This window comes from Squalius cephalus (assembly GCF_949319135.1).
Source record: "Squalius cephalus genome assembly, chromosome: 12".
Taxonomy (NCBI): Eukaryota; Metazoa; Chordata; class Actinopteri; order Cypriniformes; family Leuciscidae; genus Squalius; species Squalius cephalus.
The window spans coordinates 25361378-25367826 of record NC_137133.1 but is presented as its reverse complement, the minus strand read 5'-3'; positions in this window follow the sequence as shown (position 1 = coordinate 25367826).

Sequence of the window (6449 nt, the reverse complement as noted above, 5' to 3'; positions counted from 1 at the left end):
TTACAGGAGATATGCCGAATTACACACATTTAAAGTTTTGATTACCACATGACAAAATCGTAGACACCCCAATATGACATGGTCATAACAAAAGGCACCTCAGAAATATATCAACATTTTGGTAATGTCCTATGTGTGTAAGTCAATGGAAAATCTGGACGTGACTCGCTTGGAATGTCTGCTTTCCTGTGTCGTAAAGTTTTATGGTCTGAGGTAGGGTTACAAAACCATGATTCTATTTGAGACCCTAAATTGGGAGAAACATTCTTTCGATAGACACTTAGAATTCCAAACTGCACATTAGAAACCACACCTCTATTATAAGGTAAACTAACCACACATGCATAATGGAATTGTACATATATTTAAAATAAATATTGCTTAACCTGAGTTACACACAAAGGTTGGTCTCTTGGTGTGTGTGTGTGGGGGTGTGTGTGTGTGTGTGGAATGTCACGAGGCTGTAAAGTCACGTGATTCAAAGGCATGGGGGTTTTAGAGGGGATTCTTCAAAAACAGGGTTCCTTTTGTGACTCAAATGTCCCTCTGGGGAGCCACAAAGATGCAATTTTGACTGTTCATGGTAGACTTAGAGGCACCATGAACAGACTGTTGTCTAAGGAGACAACGAAGGATCTGTTTGGAGACAAGGATTTACTAATTTGAACAGCATGTGACCGCATGTCAGTCATGGTCGCTACAAGGACCATGTCAATTTTGAGGGTATCAACAGTGTCAGCCTCTCTACTGTTGATCGTGTCCTCAAGCGCAACAGACTGTGCATGAAACAGCTATACAGAGTGCCCTTTGATCGCAACTCAGACAGAGTCAAAGAGCAAAGATTCCAGTATGTACAGGTTGGAATATATCCAGACACATTCAATGTTGATTACTCTAAGTAGTGATTTACTGTAGTGGCCTAAATCACTTTTTCCGTATCACTTACAAAAATATATCTATTTCTACAGAGGGTTTTTCAACTGGATGCAATGGAAGGACCCCATGAATACATCTACATGGATGAAGCTGGGTTTAATCTCACCAAAAGGAGAAGGAGAGGCCATAATGTGATTGGCCATTGTTGGTGTTCCTGGGCAGTGTGGTGGCAATGTCACATTATGTGCTGCAATCAGCAATCATGGGGTTGTCCACCATCATGCCAACCTGGGGCCCTACAACACTCACCAGCTCCTCATTTTCCTCAATCACATGCGAGATGCTCTGTTAGGGCAGCAGGATGAGCATCCCATCTATGTTGTTGTTTGGGACAATGTGAGTTTTCACAGAGCCCTCCAGGTTAGAGAGTGGTTCAATATGAACCAAGGTTTTATCAATCTTTGCCTTCCACCATACTCCACTTTCCTAAACCCCATTGAGGAATTCTTCTCATGGCGGTGGAAGGTATATGAACGCCAACCTTACACCAGGGTAAATCTCCTGCAAGCCATGAGACTTGCCTGTGGTGACATAGGTGTGGAGGCATGCCAAGCCTGGATACGGCATGCCAGGGTTTTTTTCCCCCGTTGCCTGGCCAGACAAAATGTGGCCTGTGATGTGGATGAAGTCCTGTGGCCTGACCCAGTACGGAGACATGATGCTGTGGCTGAGTAATGCACTTATTTGTATATTTTTGTACTTTATTTTTACATGGGCTTACCCTTGTGAAAAAGAAGTGTGCTTAATTGTATTAAAAGCGTACTTTTTGTGTGCTTAAAATAATCAAAGTATACTTTTTGAAAAGTGCACTTGCAGATAATATAATAAAATTAAAATTAAAGACCACTTAAGTGTACTTAAAGGGAATACACTTTAATGACAATATTTATTAACACACTTAAGTGCACTTTTTACAAATGCACTTTGTAATAATATCTAATTAAGTTTAACTTAAAGTAAGTACACTTTCATCACAATATTTATAAACACACTTAAGTGCATTTTAAAAAATGCACTTTGTAATAATGTCTAATTAAGCTTAACTTAAAGAAAGTACACTTTCATCACAATATTTATAAACACACTTAAGTACAATTTTTACAAATGCACTTTGTAATAATATCTAATTAAGTCTAATTTAAAGTAAGTACACTTTCATCACAATATTTCTTAACACACTTAAATACACTTTTAAAAATGCACTTTGTAATAATGTCTAATTAAGTTTTACTTAAAAAAAGTACACTTTTATCATAATATTTATAAACACTTAAGTGCACTTTTTACGAATGCACTTTGTAATAATATCTAATTAAGTTTAATTTAAAGTAAGTACACTTTCATCACAATATTTATAAACACACTTAAGTATAATTTTTACAAATGCACTTTGTAATAATATCTAATTAAGTCTAATTTAAAGTAAGTACACTTTCATCACAATATTTCTTAACACACTTAAATACACTTTTTAAAAATGCACTTTATAATAATGTCTAATTAAGCTTAACTTAAAGAAAGTACACTTTCATCATAATTTTTATAAACACACTTAAGTGCACTTTTTACAAATGCACTTTTTAATAATGTCTAATTAAATGTTACTTAAAGAAAGAACACTTTCATGACAATATTTATAAACACACTTAAGTGCATGTTTTAAAAAATGCACTTTGTAATGTCTGCTAAGTTTTACTTAAACATACATTTTAAATAATTATGATTTATAGTGTTTTAAATTTATTAAAGTTAAAGTTATAAGTTATTAAAGGGAATTTATTTTGATGTATTGACTAATATATAAAATAACAGTTTTAATGGTAAACATGGAAAATAATTGATTTTAATTCCAACTCAAGTGTGTTGTCCAAAATTAATTTGTTAATGTATTGTAAATGTGTTGTGTCTATAATATATACTGTGTGCATTATGCAGTTGAAATGTATTTTTTCCAATACATCTGCTTATACAGTATAATCCAGTACAACTTATTGTTGACATTTTTATCACCAGCCCTTGCTCTATGAACTCAACTAGTGTCAGCTTTCTACATAATATTTGAAAATAAAATGTAATATATGAGAGGAGTCTAATAGTAATGTGTTGTAGCTACTTTACATCTGTGAACATAATGCTTTCAATATCATTATGTTGTTCTAAGTCAATTAAACACACATTTAAAATTGTATTAATTGCGAGCAAAAGTTAAACAAATGTAAACAAAATGAATTTGCAATTAAATTCAGTTAAAATACATTTAATTTTAATCACACTAGACTACATTGAAAAAAAAGATTAACTTTTAGTTAGGTTAATGAGTAAAGTTTTGTGAACTTACAGAGTTTAACAACACAATGAGTTAGAACAACTTAAACAGAAAAGCTGAAATAACATTTAACCATGCATGATATATGAATATGTTGTTTAATGCGCATGCGCGAAAAATACTACGTCATTATGACGCTCTACTTCACTAGAGTTTGAAAAATGCGCTATGTTTTGCGATCCGTTTGCGATGCGTGATCATACTGAAGCTAGCCAAACAAGAGAACAAAAGCAGCACCACGTTTGGATGTTTGCTTGCAGATGAGACGTTATGCTGCAAATAATCAGTCAAGTAATTATATTGATGCTTTCTTTAGTTAATTTTTTTTTCACCGTAACATGTCAGTTGCTGAGTTCAATTTAATCGCAGATATTATAAACTCAATAGACTCGGGAGGTGAATTAATCATGTTTTCAATAATTTATATATGATTGCATTCTAATAATGTCTTACATTGTAATGTGAGGAAGGCGTGTGTGGTCGTGTTCGAGGAATTTGGTTGCTGATTTTTTTTTAAAAAACTAAACCGACTTTTTAAATTATTTTAAACAAGCTACTAAACATTTGCTGAATGCTGATCCAATATTGTAACACTCGAAGACGTTTATATAGCCTACATTTAATACAAATAATCAATCTTATAACCACCATAAATATTTAATATATTACCCACCTCTAGAAAAAATGCTTGTAATGTGTTCAATTTCATTTTGTATTTAAAGAGTTGTTCAATTACTATTTGTTTTGGAATATGTCATATTTTTGTGTTTATCTGGATTTAAACATTCATTTTGCAGGATCAGTTCATATTTGTTATTGGAGATACAGTGCAAGCGGTGTGGAATCACAGACCTGTATTGATGAGGTGATGTTACAAGATTTATCATGACAGCACATCCTGATCAAGCTAAAACACTACTTTCAAGTCACTAACTAACATTATCCCTATAGCTTTTAAATGCTTTGAATCTTTTGCATGTGCAAGTAATAAATTCCCACCTGTGCATTTACACCTGCCCTATAATCATCATATATTTTATAGGTAACAAACCAAAGGAAGAAGGCTTGCAGCATGTGTCAACCGTGGTAAATACAAGAACAGGAACATCCTTCATGAAGATAGCTATGTGGGGCAAGCTTAAAATGTAAGAATACCTTTCTTAATTTGCATTGGTCCTGGGTTTGCATGGGTCATATATCTATATTTGTGTAATTGATAAAGTTATGCTTAATTCCCTGTAAAGTAGCAATAAAAAGGTTCTCTATTTTTAATCACTTTAAGCCCAGTGTCAGTAAAGATGGCGTAGTCAGTGGAATCCTGGTGTTTGTGGGAAATAGAAGGAACCTTGCCCAGCTTTCTACTACAATGTGGCCCTGGTGACTGAGGTAATCAATCACATCACACAATTTATCAACAGTTAACAGTCAAAAGTTTACATACACCTTGCAGAATAAACTGCTTCATCAGGGTAGTACTAAATAAAGATAAAACGTATACATTTTTGAGATCCCTATTGATAAAATTGTTAACATTTTGCAGATACTGCAAGGTGTATATCAACTTTGAAGCGCAACTGTATATCTCTTTCTTTCAATTGAGCCAAATATAATAATGGACTGGATCTGTATTATAAACAAATTTTCTGTTTTTTTGTTTTTTTCCTCAAGGCATTTTTTCTGACTTTCCTGCATCTTTGAAACATTTCCATTCACATATACTCTGGAGAGCATCTGGGACATTGACATAAACAACACTTTCCAACAACTTAAAAAATTGGGTGACAAATCATTTTGGTTTTTGTGCTTTTGGAGTCAAAATTTTTATTTATTTTTAGTGGGTTTTTTTTTTAGACAAACTTGGATTCACTGTAATGCTGGAGTAAGCATTTGGTCCTGTTTAATGTTGGTGCTGGTAAAGGTTTAAAGGGATACTCCACTTTAAAATGAAAATTCTGTCATCATATACTCACCCTCATGTTGTTTCAAACCTGTATGAATTTCTTTCTTCTGCTGAACATCCCTTTAAGAGCTAAATAACAAGGTTCGGTAACTTTTAATTAGGTCTCATTTGTTAATATTAGTTTATTTTTTAGCCAACATGATCTAACCAAGACTAATATTATCTTACTTAGACTAATAAATGCTTAAAGTATTATTCATTCTTAGTTCATGTTAACTGAAGTAGGTAACTAATATATTTTTGTAAAGCATTACCCAAAGGTCTCTTTCCAAAACTGTTTGTGTTTATGCATAGTGTTTCTTGGGGTTTTCTTGTGCATCAACAGAAAGGTTTTTATGTACTTCTTTTAGAGATTATTTTGTCAGTAAATTTAGAGGGTTTTACATTTAGCTTTGTTGATTGTAACATTGCATTTAATTCACACTTAAGTGTATTGTTAACTGACATTAAAGTATATTTTAAATCACATTAATTGCGTGTCATTATATTGTGTAGTGCACTTTAACTATATTTTGAAGATATTAGAAGCAATTATGAAAGTAGATATAAAGTTGTATTAAAGTACCAATTAAGTTGTTCCAAAAAATCACTCTTAATGGCAACTTATTGCATTTTATTTCAACTTAATATGTGATATATTTTAAATTAATTGCACTTAATGTGCATTCAGTGTGTCGAAAACATTGCATTTAATTCACACTTAAGTGTAATGTTAACTGACATTAAAGTATATTTTAAATCACATTAATTGCGTGTCATTATATTGTGTAGTGCACTTTAAGTATATTTTAAAAACACTAGAAGCAATTATGAAAGTAGATATAAAGTTGTAATAAAGTACCAATTAAGTTGTTCCAAAAAATCACTCTTAATGGCAACTTATTACATTTTATTTCAACTTAATATATGATATATTTGAAATTAATTACTCTTAATGTGCATTAAGTGCGCCGAAAAGATGGCATTTAATTCACACTTAAGTGTATATATTTAAAGTATATTATTTATGTAATAAGTACACTTTATAAAAGTACACTTAAGTGCACTTTTTTTTCACAAGGGTACTGTACACAAGAGGCAAACGCATAAGATTTCTGTTTGTTTTTACAAGTGCTACGTATAAATGCACAAGATTTCTGTTTTGTCTTTTTGTACAAGTGCTAAATGCACATGTTTTTTTTTTGTTTTGCAACATGCATTTAGCCTACAGTGAACAATAAACATTTA